Source organism: Equus quagga, chromosome 11 (assembly GCF_021613505.1).
Source record: "Equus quagga isolate Etosha38 chromosome 11, UCLA_HA_Equagga_1.0, whole genome shotgun sequence".
Lineage (NCBI taxonomy): Eukaryota > Metazoa > Chordata > Mammalia > Perissodactyla > Equidae > Equus > Equus quagga.
Window position 1 is genome coordinate 91421102 of NC_060277.1, and position 22168 is coordinate 91443269.

Genomic DNA, 22168 nt, shown 5'->3' on the forward strand with positions numbered 1-22168 from the left:
TCCACCTGAGAGTAAAGGGCAGTGCGGACGCAGGGGATACAATGGGCGGGAAGGAATGTGGCTCCTGTCTTTATAAAGCACATGGAGAGGCATTTCCCAGTTGAAGAAATGGAGACTTGGAGAGGAAGCATTATATACTGTGGGTACAACTGGAATATTACAAAACTTGGATTAACGCCTTTTTCTTTTTCAGACTTGAAACACTTCCATGCCTGATTTCCTTCATCTTCATCTCTCACCAGGGAAGGGAAGGGATGATTCTCGCAACGCTTGTTATCGATAGAGAGATGGGGCCGGAAGGGCTGCATTGCTGGTCCAGGGCACACTGGCAGTCAGGATAAGAGCTCTGGTCTCTGGGGGCCTTTATTTTGATGTGCCAGGGGCCATGCTTTGCTAAGGGAGACCAAAGGTGGAAAGAGAGGTCCATGCCCTCAGGTAGCTTATAGTCTAGGGAGGGTCCTTGAAATATGGGGACTGCTTTAACGGGAGTGCTTATGGAATGCAGCAGAGGCACAGGAAAGGAGCCCTAAGTTCCTTGGGAGGAAGTAGGAAAGGCTTCACAGAGGAGTTATTGTTTGAGCTGAGACATAAAGGATGAGGATTTTGCCAGACAAACAAGTGAGGAGAGGGTGTTCCAGGTGGAAGAAACAGCACATGCAAAGCATGAAAATAAGAGAGGGCACGGCCTGTGGAGGAGCCTGGAGACGTTCAGCATGTAAAGCACGGGGAAGGGGACAGCTAGGCAGGGGATGGTAACATAGGGCCCTTGAATGCCTTGTGAAGCAATTCAGAGTTCTCTTTTGGCAATGGGAGCTGTATGTATCAATTGCCTCTGTAACAAATTACCACAAATGTAGTGGCTTAAAACAACAGAGATTTATTATCTGACTGTTCTGGAGGTCAGAAGTTTCCCTGGGCTGAAATCCAGGTGTTGGCAGATTGTGCTCCTTCTGGAGGCTCTAGGGGAGACCCGTTCTTTGCCTATTTGAGTTTCTAGAGGCTGCCCACATTCCTTGGCTCATGTCCCTCTCCCATTTTCAAAGCCAGCAATCACGTCTTCTCTGATTCTTCTTGTGATTACACTGGACCCCAGATAACCCAGGATAAGGTCCCCATCTTGAGATCCTTAACTTAGTCCCATCTGCAAAGTCCCTTTTGCCATGTAAGGTAACATATTCATGGGTCCCAGGGATTGGATGTGGACATCTTTAGGGGGCCATTATTCTGCTTACCATGGAGCCATTGAAGAATTCTGCCCAGGAGAGTGGTGTGAGTGAGTTTGGGCGTTAGGCAGTAGAGCGCTGTGGTTAAAAAAGAAGACTTAGGAGTCCATCTACCTGAGTTCAGTCCTGAGTCTGCCATTAAGAGTTACGTGAGCTTGTATTGTTTCCTACCACCTGCCTCAAAGCGCAGTTGGAAGGACTGTATGAGACAATAGAGGTAAAACACTTAAGAAAGTGAAAAGCACTCAATCAATTGGGAACATCGCGGCGCTCAGTGCATGCTAAGAACAGCAACCTGGTCAGGAAAAAGACATTCACAGTGAATGCCACGCAAAGCAGAACCTAGCTTCCTATGGGGCCATTTCCCCAGGACCATCAGCACAACAGGGAAGGAGGTACTTAGGCACCAGAGGATTCCCTGGCACAGAGGAAACATGCAGCCCTTCTGAACGGCACCACATTGCTCATCGGAGCACCCACCTTCATCCTCTCTGTTGGTATAAAGAAATGAGGGAAAGAAGCTGCCCACATCTGTTCCCATCTTATGGTAGGATTCTGTCTGGGTGTTGGATAATATTAAAGAGTAGGTGATGTTTTCTCTTAAGCTTTCTTCCCTGAGAGCTCTGACACAACTGTTGAGTTTGACATGGGGCCTGTTGAAGACCTGGTGACATCTCACCCAGGCCCCCAGGGTGATGATGCGTGTGCTTACAGAGAGAGGGAGTGAGCACCTGGTTCTGGGTCCTTGCTTCCCTAAGACATCTGTGGCCTTCTTCTCTGTCTCCATTTCCTAGTACCAATGAACCTGAAGCTATCAAAGTCTCTCTCTCCTTCCTGGTGCTTTTTTCTCTAAGGAACTCCGAAAGGGTGGATACGAATCTCCTAGCAGTTTACCTACCAGTAGAGTTTCCAGATAAAATACGGGACACCCAATTAAATTTGAATTTTAGATAAACAATGAATAACTTCAGTATGTCTCAAATGTTACTATATGTTTAGTACTACCCTGTTAAGCAGATTATTTGATTAACCAGAACACTCCATTCCCCAGCTTCACCATATCACACTTTATGGTATGTCCTTTGATGCGATCTACAAGGTAGATTGGTATTCGGGCTATGAAAGTTCTAGTACCTGCTTATGGGTGACTTTCTTTGTGGCGACACAGGGAAAGGAAGGAAGGCTTTGATTCTAGAGGGCTGGAGAGGGTCAGAGTACTGAGGACTGGACTCTCCTTTGTCATTGACATGAATGGTGATGGTTCTTCAACTGTGGCACAAATTCTGCTGCTGCCCAACTCTGAGATTTGGACAAGCTCAGCTCCTGCTCTGGATCTCACCTGCCCGCTTCATTAGTGGGAGCATCATCCCTGCTTGAATACAAATCCACCTTGTAGACTACTAGTATACCCATTCTGTTTAAGTATATTGGGATTATTTGTTTAAAAAAAAAAAAGGTGCTATACAATGCACAGTCTATTTTGTTGGCTTTGATCTTGACTAGGATAACAATGAAGACTCGCCATCTATGGGATGCAAATGAAAATCTGTCTTCGGATTGAATGTGTAAAATTTTTAGTAATTACTGTTACATGAAAAACACATAAATGAAAGAACAGTTGAAATCTGTAATTCTAGTCACTGTTGGCACTAAGATTTGCTCAAGGGTCCGGGCTCCCAGGCTCTGTCCGTCCCATATGACTCCTCCATTCTAGAATGATGCCCCTCTTTTTACTTGCCTTGAGCCCTTGTCCTAAATTTCCCTCCTTGGTCTGTGGAGGGTAGACACCTGAAGTCTTCCACTTTACCTTGTTTGCAGGGTAAGGCTCAATCTTGCCACTAACTGGGGCTTTATGCAGATGGCCACGAGGTGGCCATGTCCAGGCCGCTCTCCTCTGCAGCACAGCATTCAGCCTGGTGTTCTCAGGTGGGACTTGAGTTTTCACATCAAAATTGGTTAGACATCTTGTGGTGGCTGACTTCTACATTTCTGTGTTCACCCTTTTTAAGCACCATTTCAGAGACTCTAAATAAAAGCAAAAGATTGTAACAGTTTATGAAACCCTAAGGGAACCCTGGATTTTATGCCTCTGCAAGTGAGCTAACCCATCCAACCAATGGCAGCAGGCCAAACTGCACAAGGATTACCTGTGTCCCCTTGCACCTCCTTGACTTCTAGAAAAAGGTGGCCCTGAGGGGCCAGGGGAATTAATGAGTTAATGCCTACTGAGCTCTAGGAACAACTTGCTGCAGATAAGGTCTCATTATGGTTAATTGTTATTATTGTTGTTATTATTGTTCTAAACCCAACTCTTACGAAAAGCTGCCACTGTTTTGTTAATGACCTCAGGTCAGGGGTTTAATTAATACCTCCTCGGAATGCTGGAGGCCCCAGGCATCATGTTCCCGCCCCGACATCCGGGCCCCACTGCCTCTGAGCTCCACCCACAGGGTCCTCACCACCCCCAGATCTTCCCAGTCCCTCCCTCCCTGAGTGGCTCCACCATTCTTCACACCTGCCAACAGCTCCCCATCCCATTCCAGCCCCCAGCTCCAGACACTTGTCTCTCTTTGCTGCCCCTCCCCATAATCTCACATACCTCCTTTGTCATAGCATTCCCTTTTCCGCAATTTCCTAGCTCCCAAAACGTTTCTTTTTGCACCCAAACAGTTGCCCAGAGCCAAGCCTTTTAGAGATCGTGAAAGCTGAGAGAGCCACCCTGAGCCCCACCCTTCCCCCTTGCAGCCTCCATTTCCTGCACTGCATCCCAGGTCTCTGATCCCACCTCCGTGAGAACTTCGGGATTATTCCTCAGGTGGTGAGGCCGGTTGGGTGGGTTGGCTGGTTTAGGGTTACAGGGTTTGGCACTAACTCACAGCCCCATGTAGCTCCTTCTTTAATTAATTAATTCCGATTTTTTAAAAACCATGTCTTCGATTGGACCTCAGTGCATGCCTCTGGGGCATATGTCACATCAATTACAGACAACAATTAAGCCTGCTGCTTAAAAGAACCTGTGAGCCTCTTTAAAGTCTCAAACACAATTCAGGCCTAACTGCCTTAGATCACTCTGCTGTAGACAGACCCTGGGGCAGATCCCCCGGGGGGGGGAAATTGGGCTGTAACAGTCGCTTAGAGATAAGAGGATGTTCTGCTGGGGTCCCTGCCCTCAGCTGCCCAAAATCCCTAACCCCAAGTTTCCTCTCTGCCTTTGCTTAGATATCCAGGAAGCTAAGCTGTTGCAGGTCACGGTGTGCTGGCTTGGCTTCTGGGATAGGACCAACGTTCCTCAAATTCCAAAGTCCACCTCTCTACTGTCCTAACTGGACGTCTTGCATGGATAAAGGTGAATCTCAGGCTCTCTAATGATAAGATGGGGACCAAGTTGGTTTGTCCTTTCTCCATCAGTAGAGATGGCAAACACAGGGTTAACTGATGCTTTCACAGTGCTTTGAATTAGGAAAATGGTTGAAGACGTTGCTTGAAGGCAGAGATGGTTTCTTAATGGTCCTTGATTCCCACCTTGTGCAACACTCGGTAGATGCTCCAGGAAGGTTGATAAAATGTTGAAGACTAGGAGGGGAAAGAGCACGCAGTGTAGCTACAAATATTTTTCTATGTACAAAGCAAGCAGGCAGAGATGGGACTGGCCTAAACCTTATCCTTGTTAATGTTGTCCTTTCCACCCAACTGGAATTTAAAAAACGCTAGTAGACCAGGTAAACATGGCTTTCCTTATCTATTTAACTCATTTATTTATTGGCGGATGTGAGCTGACTGTGAATCACGTTGTCCTTTCATGTTTGCTGGAATTGTGGCTGTCCATTTGAGTCCAAACTTCCACAGAGCAGAGACCACATCTGTTCAATTTGCTTTGTATGATGTCCAGCAAAGGGCTACAGTGTGGTGTCACAGAGAAGCCTGGACTCGGACCTTGGAGACCCAGGTTTTAATTCTAGCCATGTGACCCTTAAAATCCGGACCTCATTTTTACTCACTGTTAAAAAAAAAAATAGTGGGGGCAACATTTTCTGCTCTTCCTACCTCCCAGGGTTGAGGGAAGGATTAAATGAGGTAATGTGAAAGAAAGATTTGTAGAAACGATCACATAAATCTGATTTTGAAAAAATTACAAAATGCATTTTGATGATAAGGACACCGGACCAAAGTCTAAGCTCTGAAATGTTTCAAACCATAGCTGTAGGGAGCTGTGACCCAAATGACGGTCCCAAGGCCATGCTACAGCTACAACCAAGCGTTAGGCTGAAGTGACATGGCTAGCCTAGTAGCCTTTCTCATCTCTGTCCCCAAGGTAAAACTGCTCCGCTCACATGCCTGGCCTTTTAGTGCATCCTCTTTTTCTCTTCTACAGCATCCTGGCATTTATTTTAACTTTACACTAGAACTCAAGTCGGGGTGGTGGGAGGGGAGGGGGCACAGAATGAAAGTGCCGATGGCCCACGTCCCTTTAAGATGGGACATATACATATACGCACATGTGCACAAGTGCACATCCACATACAAGCCCTACGGCAGAAAAGCCAAAAGTCCAGCTTTCTGAGCTGTCTCTAAACACTACCACTTAGAGATACGAGAAAAAAGTGTGAATAGAAAAGGGGAGCCCAGGACAGTTTTATCCATTCTATAAAAGGGGCAGTTTCCTACAGGAAGGGCTTGGACATGATAACAGGATAGTAATTCCTAGGAAAGGAGTGGAATTAGAAGGTGTTAACGAACACGGTCAACTTTCTAGAGTAGAATCCTAGGTATCAGATCTGGAAGGCTCTAAGAGCCATAAAATCCCCTCTTTTTACAAAGTCTAAAAGGTGAAGTGACTGAGCAAAGGTCACAGCACTACAAGTAGGCTGATGACCATGACCATGACTCAGCCCCAAGTCTGGTGCAGTAAGACAGGGTTATATTAATTAATGGGTGGGCAAGGAGCCACAGCCACTGCCTCTAAATAAGTACAGTTGGTAAGAATTATTACGGACTAGGGGCACATCTCTGGAAACTTGGGGAGCAAAGAAATGCGGTGAACAGGGAGTTTGTACCAGGCTGTCCAGCTCACTTTACAGGAACCAGATAGATGGCCTGCTGTTTAAATTAAATCTTTCAAGGTTTTCAGAACTGTCAAAGTGTACAGAACTTTTTGTTAAAACTTTTACATTAAAAAAATGGGGGCCGGCCCTGTGGTGTAGTGGTTAAGTTTGGCAAGCTCTGCTTCAGCAGCCCAGGTTCACGGGTTTGGATCTCAGGCACAGACTTACACCACTTGTCAGCCATGCTGTGGTGGTGACCCACACACAAAATAGAGGAAGATTGGCACAGATGTTAGCTCAGGGCAAATCTTCCACTGCAAAAAAAAAAAAAAAAAAAAGAAGTAAATAAATAAATTTTAAAAATGGGTTCTGTTGTTTTCTGCCCAGTACCTTCAGGAGAAAGTTAGTGAAGAATATCCCAGTCCAGGAAACCAGGATAAGAGAAGCCTGATTTTCCAATAAGGCCAGATGTGGGTGCTAAATGTTGCAATGACTGCCAGGCTGCAGTGCCAGCCACTGAAGAAGGAGGCACCAGAACGAGCAGTCTGACTGAGAGCAAATGCCCTCTTCTTGTGACAGGTCGAGTGATGACATTGGTTGGCAGCCCCCTTCTTTTGGTAGGTTTGTGAAGGGAACATCTAAGAGACAGCAGAGGAACTGGGATCTCCTTGCCTGCCCTGAGGCCCAAGGCCTTCCAAACTACTAGTCACCAAGGCTTCAGATACACAGCAGCAAGTGCCAGGGTCCTGGAGAGAGAAAGAAGGAAAAACATGTTAAATAAAGGAGATGCAGACGTGGAACCGAACATGAGAATTATTCTCCATCACGTGCCAAGGCTACTTGTTTTTACACCATAGGAATATGTAGGAGTTTTCCGGAGTGGGCCTGTCAGACCCTTTGAAAGAACAGCACACTGGAAGTCAGAAAACCTCGGTCCTGTTCTGGCCCCACTGTTCACTGGGCTGGGTGACTTTGGCTGAGCCATTAGACATACCTTGGCCTGAATTTCCTTCATTGGGAATAATACCTGTCCTGCCTGCCTCACAGGGTTGTTGGAAGATCTGATGAGCTAATGGACATAACCTCCCTGCAAAAATCATAAAGCTCTCCTCAAATGGAAGGTAATAATATTACGATTCTAATTACTAGGAGCTCTTCAGAGGGCTGGCCTGTGGGTGGAGAGTCACAGAGTCTTGGAAGGTCTCCTCGTTTCTTTAGCCATCACTCTGCACAAGCAGGACAGCTCTGACAGGCAGAGGGTGGGGAATGGATCAAGCGTCCTAGATGGCAAAGCTAGACCTCTCAGTCAGATGTTCTGGGCTCACCAGCCCCCAGGGATGTCAAATTCTTCCCTACATCAAATTGAAGTCTTTCCTTTCACTACTTATGCTTATTTCCTCCTGTTCTGCCTGAAGATTTTCTTTCTACCTGCTTAAATTCTGATATTTTTAGTGTTTATCCACTGAAGACACTCACTATTGAAGAACATGACCCAAAGTTGCGAAATTACAATCCCAGGACTCTAGAGTTCAAGTGTAACAAAAACGGAGTATCTGTTTTTGGAAGGGACCAAGGACAGAGTTAGCCCTCGAACCCCTTTATTTATAAAGTTTGCATCTCTTCCTTAACCTTGTCCCAGACTTGGGTCATTTTACTCCCTGCAGGAATTTTTTTTGGGGTGGAGGTACTATTTTGGGGAGAAGTAGCTGCATCTGTATTGAAAATGTTTAGAGAGGTCAGCCTTAGTGTGAGAGCATTTGTAAAGTGTGCTTTTAATAATGGAAGGAGGATAAGGAGTTCCAATTAAGACAAGATTTGGAAAACATTAGGGCAGTTTGGTTTGTGGCAGGGAGAAGGTCATGCTAACCTCAGGCAGTGCCTTGGGTCTTCTCCACCTAGGCCTTCACCTTGCCTGGTTCACTCCCCCTCTCGGTACTCCATGCACTTTCATTTCTGGACAGCCTCTTTTGGCTCTGAACTTGGATAAATGCTACCTTGTTAGCTAATAGTACCATTAATTATATTAATGATTAATAGCTAATTAGTCATAATGCTGTAATACTTACAGTGGAGGCTTCCTTTCTTGCAGCAGCTCTGTGTCTCAAGCGCACACATCCCCTTCCCTATTCCTGGCCGCAGAGCACGCGCCGCTCTAAATTTGTTTTTCTGACCACTCTGCCAATCTCTAAATTTCTCGTTTTTATCGGCTGTCTCGTTCATCTGGCGAATGACCACCACTGCTCATATTTTGCCTCCTTTATTTCTGTCCTCTGTCACTCAAACTGCCCTCCAGGAATCAGGAGACCACAGTCCAGACTTTTGTTTTACTTTATTTCATAAACCAAAGGCTCTTTTACTGCTCAATTTCTCTTGGGCCTACTTTTCTACTTTCGGCCTCCTCTCCTCTCTTTACCTTTCCCTAATCCTAACCCGCCCCGGATTTCGCGCAGTCCCACACCCCCTGCCCAAAGCTCCCTCCCCTTCTCGGTTTTGCCTTCCTTTCAGCAACCACGCCCCCAGACCCCGGGAGAGCGGTGCGCACGCGCAGCCCACGCCTTTACCTGGGCGCTCGGGAGTGGGCGGAGTGGGGGGAGGGCGGGGGTGGAGCGGGAGTCGGCGGTTCTGTGGGCGGCGGGGCGCTCGCACAGTGGCAGGAGGGAGAAAAGGTGCGCCGGGGCGGCCCGAGGGGCTGCGCATGCGCGCCGCCGCGCCCAGCGGCCGGGATGCCAGGGGGGCGGGCAGAGGGAGGTGTCGGGATCCCTGTTGGGCGGGGGGGGCCGGGGAGGGAAAGGGCCGCGGGCGCGCGCGCGCTCTCGCCGCCGCTCGCCCTCCCTCCCTGCCCCCTCTCCGCACACACATCCACACACGCACACCCCCTCCCCTGCCTCCCTCCCCGCGCGCCGCCCGCCCCGCCGGCCCCGCTCGCCCTCGCGCGCTCGGAAGGGAGTCGCGAGACGTCGGAGCGGCGGCCACGTAGCTCTGCGGCGGCGGCGGCGGCGGCGGCGGCCGAGGCCGGGTCTGCGGAGCGGCCCTGAGGACAGACGTTGGGCGGGGGGGAGGGGCCGGCCCGGCCGGCGGTTGTTACTCGAGCGCCGCGGCTACAGGGCCCCGCCGCAGGGATGGACCGCCGAGGCGGCGGTCGGGGCGGCGGAGGCGGAGGCGGCCGGCCCGGGTGAGTAGGAGCCCCTGCCCCCACGCACACGCCAGCGTCGCGGCTGCGCCCCTCGCCGCAGCCCTTCCTCTCTGCAGCCCGCCGGGCCGGCCAGGGCTCTGGGCGCCGGGATAACCCTTCGCCGAGGCAGCTGCGTGCGCTAGGCCGGAGCAGCCCCCATCCGGCGCGGAGGCCCGGGGCGCTGCGCTCTTCTGGCCCCGAGCCTGGGCCCGGGGCGCCCGCTTCTGCCCCCTCGCGCCCTCTCTCTCGGACCCGGGCTGGGCTCCAGTTTTGCAGAGAAAGTCTGCTCGCCCGAGGCCCGAGGGGAGGCTGGGGTTGCACGGGTTAGCGGGCCGAGGGGAGGCTTGCACCGGTCCTCCTGCGAGCATTCTCGTGCCCTGCAGCTGGTGGCTTACACCCACTGCCTCCCCCGCCCTGCGGTTGTGCTCAAACCTCCAGCCCCCGGGAGTATTGTGCCGCCCGAGATAAAATGCATCTAGTGTACACCCGCTCAACATTCACCCCAGAGGGTAATGCAGACCTTTCTCCACCCCCACCCTCTCCTCCCCTCCAATCAGGCTCTACTTAAGATTGTTAGATGAGAGACATTAAAGGTAGTGACACCCCCGTTATATCTGCATATAACCTGTTCATTGTCGAGAGAATGTAGAAATGATAAATCCAGTAGAAATGATAAATGCCCCTGCCTCACCCTCGAAGTCTGTCTTCACGGTTTAAGATCCCATATGCTCTTTGAAGAGGGCCAGTCTTTGATGGCATCTAGTACATCCCTCCCCCACAACACACACATACACACACACACACACTTCCTGATTGCCGAGCAGAGCAACCCCTGTCATCGCGAATCCATTGTCAGGAATGGCTTGTGCCAGTCAAAGGAATGTGCTTTTGCCTTTGGAAAAGGGTGCTTTCCACAACCATGTTCTCAGGATGTGCCTGCGTGAGTCTATCTTTGATTGTCCTCATGTTCAAGCCTCATTCTCATAGTACTAATCTTATGTGCATCTCCCGTGTACCCTCAGTAATACCTGAGTGATGCTTTTTTTCCCCGGTTAATGAGGTACATAGGGTGCGTGGGAATTTTATTTGTTTTGTAGTAATGTTTAACATCTTTGGTCAAGGCATGGTAAATAAATAGGGTAATATTTTGGGAAGAATGTCTGTATTTTTTTTCCAGAAATGGCCAGGCCCGTATTGTTCTGGGAATGGCAACTAGCAACATGCTTTGTTGACAACATGTGTATGCTTAGGGAATGGAGAGCTGCTGTGGCTGGCGTGTGTGTGTGTGTGTGTGTGTGTGTGTGTGCGCGTGCCGAACGCAGGTGATGTTCCCCTGTGGGGCTGATTTGAGAGTGGTGAGCTGTACTGTGATGGGCAGTGCTGGCAGGCAGCTTGGTGGTTTGTATCAGGACTGTGCACATGCGTTCAGATAGGCACTACCTGTAGTATAATTCTGTTTAAAATGTTCACGGATGAGTTTTAGTGATCCTGGAAATGTCTGCTTCAGCGGTTCTTAGCCGTTCTTTGGGGCCCTGTTCTCCCTGAAATAGACATACGTGATTTTGTCTGCATTTAAGGTCATCTTGAAGCCCGTTCTGAGACCTCGGGGTAAGACCTGTCTTATGCAAAAGTGAAAGGAACTTGAGTTTTGTGTTTTACTTTGTTTTGTTTTGTTTCCTCTTAAGGATTGGCATTACTTGGCTCCTGAGCAATAAGCAACAAAGTAGATTATATATGTATCTTTGTGTTTTCTTCTTTGATTACAGTGAGTTAGGTAACTGTTAGGTATCCTTTCCCTGTCTTCCTGTGAAGGAGATATATGTGAGTTTCAGAAAAACTTAAAATTGGAGTCAAAGTAATCTGTCTAAATTTGACCAAGTGATAGTGTTCCTTGCACTGTTTTCTAAACGTAGCAGATTTCAACAGCAGCGTCAGTGGTCTGTTTCATGATGCCTATCTGGCATCTTTAAGTGTTGGTTGAGGTTGATCTGATCTCTTAAAAGAAGACTTTATGATTCCTGTAGTAGAGCACCTCCTTTGTGAAGAAGATTTTTTCAACTTTGTTAAGTGTGATTTCGTGTCTATATTCCGGGTGGAATTACCGTCAGAATCATCCATTTTTAAATTGTGTTTCAATGGAAGCATTTTCATTGTAGTTAGGGCAGTCAATCCCTGTGTTTAGAATCTAGAACTAGGGAGGTGACACCATTCTATCAATAACAAGGGGATACATATCAGCTATTCTGATTTAGATCACTCTGCACCCAGCTTTTGCCTTCTGATCATATTTCAATCAAGAGACATTTATTCCACCTTGCGATAGAGCCATGATGGGCAGTGGCATTCAGGAAGCACAGTCCCCAGCTCTCCAGGAGCTTACGGTTCTGACGATATTTTTCACTTAAAGAATCCTTCGAGACCTTCATATTTTTTGCATTTTGGGGGTCCTGAGGCTAAGGAGTTCATGGTATGAACAGCTTTTTGGGAGGCAAAGGAGCCTTGGAATCTTGCATGGAACCTGTTCCACACACCTGAAGAACAGCATTCATTCTAATAATTATGCTGTGTATGCTACAGAGTTTGAAAGCACGCTGAGATTGCAAATAACATGTATTTTTATTATCTAATAAACATGCTTGAAGTGGCTTACATTACAGGTTATATTTTTGTTCATGTCATGCCTGAAGTTTTATTGTCGGAAATTATTTGCCTATCCTAAACCCAAACCATTTTCAAAGTTGCAAATATGTTACTTTTCTTTGTCAGCGTTGAATGTGACAGATCTTTAAAATCTCAGGGGACATTGTGCTTCCTTAATTTAATATTGCAGAACCTCTTCTAACCAGTCGCTTACCTATTTAAACACCCACACACCACACAACAGCTGATCATGTAACACAGATGGCTGTGAGAGCAGCATTCTCTCTGCCAGATTCAGAACTTGGAAACTGGAAAACAATTGCACAGCAATGAAACGCTTAAGGAGTAGTGGTGCCAGCAGCTCACTCTCATTAATACAAGCTTGCTTTAGTTTCTTCAGCAGTCTTCTTCAGACACCCTTCCCTTAGGAGGTTTCAGCTCAGCAGCTCCTACTCAAGGGAAACAGCACCTACTTTCTGCAACTGTGGCCTCAAGATCTGATTCGTGACACCCGGAGCTGTTTCCATTTCTGCTCTTAAATATGGGAAGTAATCTTGTAGTGTGGTAAGAAAAATACTTTTCAAGTCTGTAGAAAAAAGTTGATTAGTAATGCTACTGATGTGATTTTGTTTTTGAGTGTCTGAAGCCTGTCGAAGAAGTAAACTGTAAAAGTGAATTGTTAAGAAAAACCCACCCTTTTCTCAAGGGTTTTGGTTAATTTCACCAAAAATGTGAATGTACTCCTGAGTTTCATTTCCCTTGTTCTAAAAAGTCAGTTGAGAGACAGCCAACAACAGAAAAAACTTGTGGATTCTCTTGTATTTTGAATCATAGCCATTGGAACTAGTTATTCCAAAGGAGGTGACAGTATTTCCTTGCTGGGACCTCTTGGGTCTTGTGCTATGGTTTTAGGTATGATGTTTTTCTCAGCTGTTGTCATCATTTCAGACAGCACTGGAATTTACTTCGATAGAGGTGAACTGGTGTTGCAGTTAGTGACTTTAGCTGAAAGAAGATCAGGAAGACAGTTCTTTGGAGCCAGGCAGAGAACTAGGTTTGCATCCCAGCTCCACCATTTATTGGCTTTATGGGCTTGGGCAAGTCATCTTGACCTCTCCGTTCTCAGTTTCCTCGTCAGCAGAATGGGATTTGTTATGAGGATTAGGGATAATACCTGCAAGCTTCTAGCACAGTTCCTGGCACATGGACGTATTAAGGACTCAATAAATGCTAAGACATGGGTGATGCGGGAGTGAAACTACGGATCATTTTGGCTTGTAAGATTTAGAAGTTTGGCACTGTGATCTGCATGCTTTCATTTGTGCAGATTTGGGCTGAAAAAATTGCAAATATTTGACTTGGAGCATACCTAAGTCTTGCAGGTGCAGTGTGCTTATTGGAACTTTGATTTGTTGCTCTATGGCTGGCTGAACTTGGTGGAGACAATAAAACTTAGCTCCAAATTCTACAGTGTTACCCACAGGCTGTGCTTGTTTTAAGCCTATTCAGAGCTTATGTGGTGAAAGGGGTGTTTTAGTACATTAACATATCTCAATGAGTTCTGTGTCCAGAGATGAATCACGTGCAAAGCCTTGTATAAATTTTCATGGTTAATGCAATCCGTAAAGTGCTTGGTAGAATCAGTGAAGACATCAGATGCTTATTTTAGTTAATCTGTTTGTTTACATAGCAGTTATTTTTGATTTTTAAAAACTCTGGTGAATGTTTTCTCTTCAAGAATTCCCATTGCTCCTCTGCGGTTAGATCATAAACTGTTACTAGGGCTGCAGGTTTGAGTACCTTAGACATTTTCGCTTTGGTAGGTAAAGGAGAGGAAAATAAGGTCCCTTTACCTGTCAGATTTTGTCGACTCTCCACTTTAGACCTATGCTTATGGATTGTGTGTGTAGTTCCTAGCCTTGTTTTTAGCCAAAAAGGCAGTTTTAAGGTAAAATATGACATTATCTACTTCCTTTTTAAACAGAGTTTAAGAGATCGATTTCTTTGAAAAGTAGATTCAAGGGCATGAATATAGTTTTATTCAGTGCATAGAGTTTTTAAAGTAGGATTTCTTGAGTTCTATAGAATTAAACTCTTCTGTCATTTTTGCAGGATATCGCTGTGATAAGTCTGTGAACCCACTAGAGTTACCTAGAGACTTTTCAGATAAGGGAGACACATGAGTAATGCACTGGGGTTTACTTCAAGGGAATCTGCTAATCCTTATTTTCTTTTATTATTGAGCCACCTACGGGCTTGCCCATCATTGGAATCAGTCGCTAGTATTGGGTTGCTGATAAAGAGGGATTGGCAAATAATGTTCTTAGACTCGCCTTAGATTTCTGCAGGACTCTTGAAAAAACGTAATCTTGGCCAGAATATAGAATAATAGCAGCACTTATTCTATGTGGACCCAGGCTGACTAAACAAAACTTAGATGATTGAGTTATCTGTTTTTTTCTTGACTGTAGTACATTTTGCTAAGTAAACTTTTTCTTGATGGGGGGGGTGGGTGCTATTTTTTTTTTAACTATTATTTTTTCTGATTAAATGGTCTAGCAGATAGCTAGTTGCTTCTGTCAGTTTCTTGATAACCCAGTCAGTGCGTGGTCAGAAGGGATCATTGGAAGAGAACAGAAATGGAAATGATGCGGAGAACGGCTCCCAAGTCTGATTTCTTGTCTTTACTGTGCATGTGGCACCACGGGGTTATGACTCTTAGCTGGGTTTCCCAAAGATGCATGGCGTTTGCACGGCATTGGGTGATTCCTTTCATCTTTGATGCTAGTGGGGAGTATAGTCTGTAACACATTTATGCTTTTCAGCTTTGGAATTTTGATTGAGTTTGGGATGCGATGGAATGTAACTTCCTAATTAGACCGTGTGACCTACAAAATGAGATTGATAACTAGACCCTTAGGAACTGTTTTGAATGTATCATTTTAGTATATCTGAAGTAATATTAGTGGCCTATGAGTATTGAAACACATGGTAAAGTGTTTCTGTTTGTTTTTTTTTAAGGGGGTGGCAACGAGCGTTTGAGCTCAATTTTGTGGATAAATCTGTATTTTTTCCCAATTCCTCTTAAGACTGTGACTCAGATGCCCAGGGATCTTTCCTGTGTTGATACACTACCAGAGCTGGGGTTTGACGTTACCGTGCCTGAGGGAGCCTCCTGGGAGAGAGCCCTACAGTTTTCTTTTTAGGATATATTCATTTAAGTTAACTCAGCAAAACCTAAATGTGCATCAATGTAGAAGTGGTTAAATAAATTAGAGTATATTCATACAATAGAATACATTTTATATAGGTACAAAAAGAATGAGGGAAACTCTTGATGGATTGCTATGGAAACTCTCTAAGCGACATGTACGTGGAATACAGTATATACTCATTCGTGTGTGCTTCCTTAGCTCAAAACTATAAGATTCACCCATCTTGTTGGTGTAACAATAATTACTTTTATTCTCATATAATATTCCATTATATGCGTATGTCATACTTTATTTTTCATTCTACCATTGATGGACATTTAGGTTGTTTCTGGTTTGGGCTATTGTGAGTAATGCTGCTCTAGTCACTATGTTCTCTTCTGTACTTAACATTTTTGATCCATGTGAATGTATACCTATTAAATAATTTTTTTTAATTTGAAAAGTATCCCCTAGCTGATCTATAGGAAAACTATAGTGTCCTATTTTAAAGAAAATATTGAAATATTTAGTGGGGCAAAATAACTTCAAACCATTTTTTTAGTACATTCTCAAAGATCTAGCTGGAATTTTCACAGTATTAAGAGAATTCCCCAGTCAACCTAAGAGCAAACTCCATATTCTTTTATCCTTCGATTAAAGAGGGGTTAAAAATGATGGAAAATGTGTTAAAAATAATTACAACTCTTGAGAGATTTGTTTTTGTAACTGCTGAGTATTTCTTTTACTGACTCATTTCGTAAGATTGAAATCACAATCCTTCTTGCATTGCTAATTATTAAAAGTTTTTATTTAATGTACTTTTTATAATGGCTGTATATTCAAACTTTTTGAAACCCAAAGTTTTAAGCAAATAGCAACATGAAGAACTTACTTAAATATAGTGAACCTTGTTTTGCGTACTTTGAAATTTGTTAGACTTGTCAACCGGTTGGTTGGTGGTACGTAATTGTGTGTACCCCTGCACTTTAACAACTGCTAAGGCATTGTCGTTTCTATTAAAAACTGCATTTGATCAGATCTTTTGCTTTAATTGCAGTAATGTCATTTCCCCCCTCTTTTTGCCCAAACATGGAAATAATGACTAAAGTATAAACCTGTAAAGCAGTGGTTCTCAACCACGGGTGATTTTGCCTCCAGGGGACATTAGGCAATGTCTGGAGATATCTTTAATTGTCACGAGTGGGGCCAGGGTGTGCTGCTGGCATCTAGTGGGTAGAGCCCAGGATGCTGCTAAACATCCTCCAGTGCACAGAACTGTGCCCCACAGTGAGAAGTATCTGGTCTAAAATGCCAGCTGTGCTGAGGCTGAGAGCCCCTGCTATAAAGCAGCTTGCCTAAACTGATGCTACTGGACAGGTAGCAATTTTAGCATTGACTTAGTTAGATTTAGCACGTGAAACTCAGTTTATCTAGTCTGGAGAAGAAATAAGCTACATAATTTTCTAAATAGTAGTGGATTTTAAATATGAAGACTGATTTTGGTATAGTTTTAGTGGAGGAGTCATCTTTTTAAAAATAGGCTATTTATAGTCTCCTAGTGAGTAAAGCCAGATTATCTTGGAATATAACTCTTATCTAAAAGGCTATTCACAAAGAGAAAGTCTTTATATATATTATCAAAGCAAAGACTTTTAGGGGTGTAGTTTTTTCAAAAGCAGATACATTTTTACTTTTATGATCCTAATGTATATCTTACTCTGCTCTAAAAGAAAATATTTGGTTGTTTGACATAAAATATGTCTAAATCTTGTATAATATGGTAAGTTAAAAAAATCCTTAATATTGCTAAGTGAGAAAATATTTAAATTAAATTTGGAAAATATATGCATAGTAGAAAAACTATTTTCTAATTTCAAAAGGCTAGTTTCTTCCTTCCAGGTAGTAGTAAAGAAGGTATGGTCTTCTGCATCTATTCCAACTTGTCAGATATCACAGCAGTATTCAACAGAGAGTTTGTTCTGCCTTCCAGCCTCTCCTCAACCTTTTGGTCACCTCAAATGGAAAGTCAGATTTTTCTTTTCCTTTAGAGATGACTTATGTCTCTAAAGTCAGGTGGTGCGGCGAGCAGTACGAGACGTGTCCACAGAGGCCAGCTGTTGCAGGGTCAGACTGTTCTAGCTCGAGCCCTGTTGTTTATTTAATTCCCCGCAGCACTGTTTCTCAGACTTTCTGACCATGATCCACAGTAAGAAGCAGCGTGTGTGTGCCCGAGGGTGTCACTCACGTTCATACCCCCACCCCCACCCGAAACACAAGCTTCGTGAGGCAGTACTGACCCTTACTATCTGTGAGGCAGTCTCTTATTTTTCATTCTTCTGTTTCATTTTTAAAGATTGGACTGGGACAGGCAGTTTGAAAATCACTGCCTTATATAGTGCTTAACAAAAAACGTTTTCTTGAAGTAGGTGCTAAGCAAATGCTTACTGGGTTAAATGGGGGTGGGGGAAGTGATAAAATTAAAAGCTATGCTTAGAGGTATGAGTTTGAGGTAGAGAGCAAAGAAATGTGGCATGAAGGAAATCAATATATATATGACCTTACTTGCTCCATATAGACGGGTAAGTCTTAACTACTCGAACCTCTGGAAGGATTGAGGTTGGATCCTCCTCCTGCCCAGCATTTAAGCTATGGTCTTCTAATAGGTGGTACACCTACTGTTGCTTCATAAACACACACATGCACGCATGCATACACTGTCTACCTGTCTATTCATTAAGTTAGGTAGAACTGAGAGGGTTAATGAATATGTAGACAGACTTTTCTATAGTCTAACCTTCTTTAACACAGAGCCTGGTTTAAACAATAAGTTACTTGTGTAGAGTGGTTACAGAATAAAAATACAGCAAGGACTCTGTAGTGAATGTAGTTTACCCCTGTGTGAAAATCAGACTCTGGGCTGGGCTGTATTTCAGAGACAGCTCTATCAGGAAAGCAGTCTCCAGAGACGAACTTTAGAAGTTACTTGATTGGAGGTGTCTTTCGTTTCTATACCCAAAGTTAGATATAGTGTATATGTCTATTTGTTTATTAACAAACCCTTACATAGCATTTACCATTTAATCCTCATATAACCCTTTGAAGTAGGTATTATTACCCCATTTTACCAACAGGGAAATAGAGACAAAGTAAGGTTATGTAACCTGCCAAGTTGAATGTATTCTTTTCTTGGCATTGGGATTTTGTAAGAAAAGACCCATTAGATCATTTTATTTTGCTAATTGAAAATTAATTTTAAAAAATAGAATTTAAAAATTCATAAATATTTCTGGGTTTAGAAACCAGAGACTAAGTCAGTTTTAATTTTTTTTTCCTCCCCAAAGCCCCAGTACATAGTTGTATATCCTAGTTGTAAGTGATTCTAGTTCTTCTATGTGGGATGCCACCACAGCATGGCTTGATGAGTGGTGTGTAGGTCTGTGCCAAGGATCTGAACTGATGAACCCGGGCTGAAGCACAGCGCACAAACTTAACCACTCGGTCAAGGGGCTGGCCCCCATTTGTTTTAATTTTTAAATTAACATTCAGTAAAACTGACGTTTTCGTGTGTGTACATTTCTAAGAATATGAGTACATGTATAGATTCATGTAACCACCACCACAATCAGGATACAGAACAGTTCCATCACCCCAGAACACTCCCTCTTACCATCCCTTTGCATTCATACCCTTCCCCATCCTCTGCCCTGGCAACCGTTCATCTGTTGTCCATTACTCCAGTATTGTCTTTGGAGAAAGTTATATAAGAGGGATCATACAGTATGTAACCTTTTGAGACTGGCTTTTTTCACTGGGTATAATGCCTTTGAGATTCATGCAAGTTTTTGTGTGTATCAACAGTTGCTCCTTTTTATTTCCAAGTAATATTCCATCGTGTGCATGTATCACAGATTATCACCAGTTGGAGGACATTTGGATTGTTTCCAGGTTTTGATGATTAGGAACAGAAGCCGCTATAAACATTCATGGACAGGTTTTTGGGTGAATATAAGTTTTCTTTTCTCTAGAGTAAATACCTAGGAGTGGGGTTGCTGGGTCATGCGGCGTGTATATTTAACTTTAGAGGAAACTGCCAAACTGTTTTCCAGAGTGACTCTGCTCTTTTGCACCCCCACCAGAAACATATGAAAGTTCCAGTAGTTGTTCTGCATCTTTGTCAGCACTTGATATTGTCAATATTTTTTATTTTAGCCATTCTCATAGGTATGTAGAAATAATTTATTTTGAGACTTATGACCAGAATCTGGGTGCTAGACCCAGTTCTGCCATCAGCTAACTGTTGACCTTAGAGAAGCCATTTAACTTTTCTGAGCCTCTTGTTTTCTCATCTCTCATATAATAGACAATATTGAATGCATTATAAGTTCTCTTACAGCTCCCGAGTTCTTTGGTAGGGAAAGAGACACCCTTGGCAAGAGGACAGATTAGTGTTTGTGCAAAAAAATCTATTGACTCATCTGGTCAGCTAAAGTGCAAACGTTGTAAGCAGTATACATATTTATAAACAGAATCCATATGAAATAACTAGATATTTATAACTATAATTTATCCTTTGGAGCTAAACATAATAATACTGTGATGGTGTGTGTCATGTCTATATGCTAAAATTGTGTAGCTAATGTTGCAGTTAACATCGACAACCTAGAGTCTTTTTGGCTAGTGTCTGATGTTTTTACCTTTCTAGGGTTATAGTTTACAGTAAGTTTAATAACTATTTTGCCATTTTCTGTCATAATAGGGATCAATTTTTTTTTTTTTTGATTACACGTTTAGGTACTTCTCCTTAGTGTCTCATTTGAGTGAGAAAGAAATTGTTTCTATATAGCATTAAAAAGAATAGCTTTATTATTTTTCTAAAAATTTACATGCTTATTTAAAACTATTTAAAGATTACAGAAAAATATAAAGAAAAAAATAGCAGTGTCTCCTTCCCCACCCTGAGCCCTGTTCTGAGATAGCTCTCAACATGCATGTCCATGTGCATATACGTGCAAGCATGGCTTTACCTAATGAGATTGCATGATCTCCTTCCCACATGTTCTTTAGTCTTTTTGTTTCATCTGGACATATTTCTGTGTCAGTTAATATAAACCTGTATCATGATTTGGATGGCTACATAGTATGCCAGTAAGTCTGTGTGTTATTTATGTTTCCAGTTTTTTGTTATATTAAATAGTGCTGTAATCAATGCCCTTGTATACGTATCTTTTTATGTTTCTGCTAATATGTTCTAATGCTGAATTCTTGATAACGAGATCCAAAAATGTGCACATTTCACACTTAGGAAAATAGTACTGAACTGCTCCAAGGAAGGTTATTCCATATTCACATAGCATTACGAGCTCTAGTTGGCCATGCCAGTTAGTGTCAGAAGTCAGTTAGCTTATCTTGGCATTAGCCAGTTGGGGATTTAAGCCAGAAAACATATCTACATGTTTGTATGTGGATCCTGCTGAAAAAATCCAGCCCATTTGCTAATTGATAGTCCTTACCACGTAAACCTGAGAAAACTTCAAAGCTTAAAAAAAGTCAGTTTAAAAACAATGCCTTGAGAAAAATAAACTGATAAAGCAACTTTTTAAATTCGAATAAAATGTTTTAATTAAAGTGGTTATAACTTAATTTGTGTTATCCCAGTAGGTTCTCTTCTTAAAAAATTTCAAATTTTAAATTTTGGAATAGTTTTAGATTTACAAAAAAGTTGCAAAGAGAATACGTGAATACCCCTCATCCAGTTCCCCTTATTGTAAAGTCTTATGTAAACTAAGAGACCAACACTGGTATATTACCAATATATTACAATATTGCTATATCAGCTTAACCCCAAATTTAACTCAGATTTCAGTAGTTTTTCAACTAATATCCTTTTCCTGTTTGGAAATGTCCTAAATCAATGTTTTATTTATTTATTTATTTATTTGTTTATTCATTCATTCATTCATTCATTTTTGCTAAGGAAGATTTGCCCTGAGCTAACATCTGTTCCCAGTCCTCCTATATTTTGCATGTGAGCTGCTGCCACAGCGTGGCCACTGATGGAGCAGTGGTGCAGGTCCATGCCCTGGTGCAGGTCCGTACCTGGGAACCAAACCTTGGCTGCTGAAGCAGAGTGCACTAAACTCAACTGCCAGACCACCAGGGCAGGCCCCTAAATCAGGCTTTTAAATTCTGTACTTAAATAAGACTGACTATCTGTTCATAGATAAATTTTAGTCATGCATTGTACATATGTATATACTGTTTATAATATATCAAGATCTCTGTATTTGTTTAAACAAATTTAAGTTACCTTTGAAAGTTATCTTTTGACATTCACAGACAGTTCTGCCCAAGGCCCTTTTGGGGTAGGGTTGAAGATCTTTTTCCCCACCCTTCTTGTGCTCTGTGCAGAAACATTTATAACATTGATGAGTGTAGCTCTTCACCAGTGGTACCCTTTTCAGCACAGTTACGAATCCCTGTCTCCAGGAGCATGTGGAAAATAGCCACCTTTTATTTACTAGGGAATGAACTGGACTGTTAATCTTAAGTAATGGTCACGAGTCTAGTATGCCGATGGTTTCACTGTCCATAATTTCTGGCTCTGAGGGACTTTAAATATTATATGGTTCTTGAAGGAGGAAGATTCTGGCCTTGAGGCAGAATACTGTTAAGGATAGAGTCGTACGTGGGTATTTTTCACTCAGCACTCGCTACTGTAAAGAACCCCTCCTGGGGCAAACGATGGCATCCAAACCCACTATGTGCATTTGAATCATTCCTTGAAACAGTTTAGTTTATGGAAGAGGAGGAAGAAATTGGCAACATCAAGTAGGTATGGATTTTTAAAAATCACTTTCCTCCCAGCCTAAATGGAATTCTTAAGTATTCCTTCCATTA

At 43.4% G+C, this 22168-nt stretch overlaps 1 protein-coding gene across 3 annotated transcripts in view; it reads left to right on the forward strand.

The window, feature by feature from the left end:
- Positions 1-9109: 9109 nt before the first annotated feature.
- ZNF652 (zinc finger protein 652) overlaps positions 9110-22168 on the forward strand; it is a 52194-nt gene continuing 39135 nt past the window's right edge. Inside the window, exon 1 of one of the 3 annotated variants that reach the window (XM_046675128.1) lies at positions 9110-9437. The gene's annotated coding sequence lies outside the window, so the exon portion shown is untranslated. The other 2 variants (XM_046675129.1, XM_046675130.1) reach the window with 2 other exon arrangements.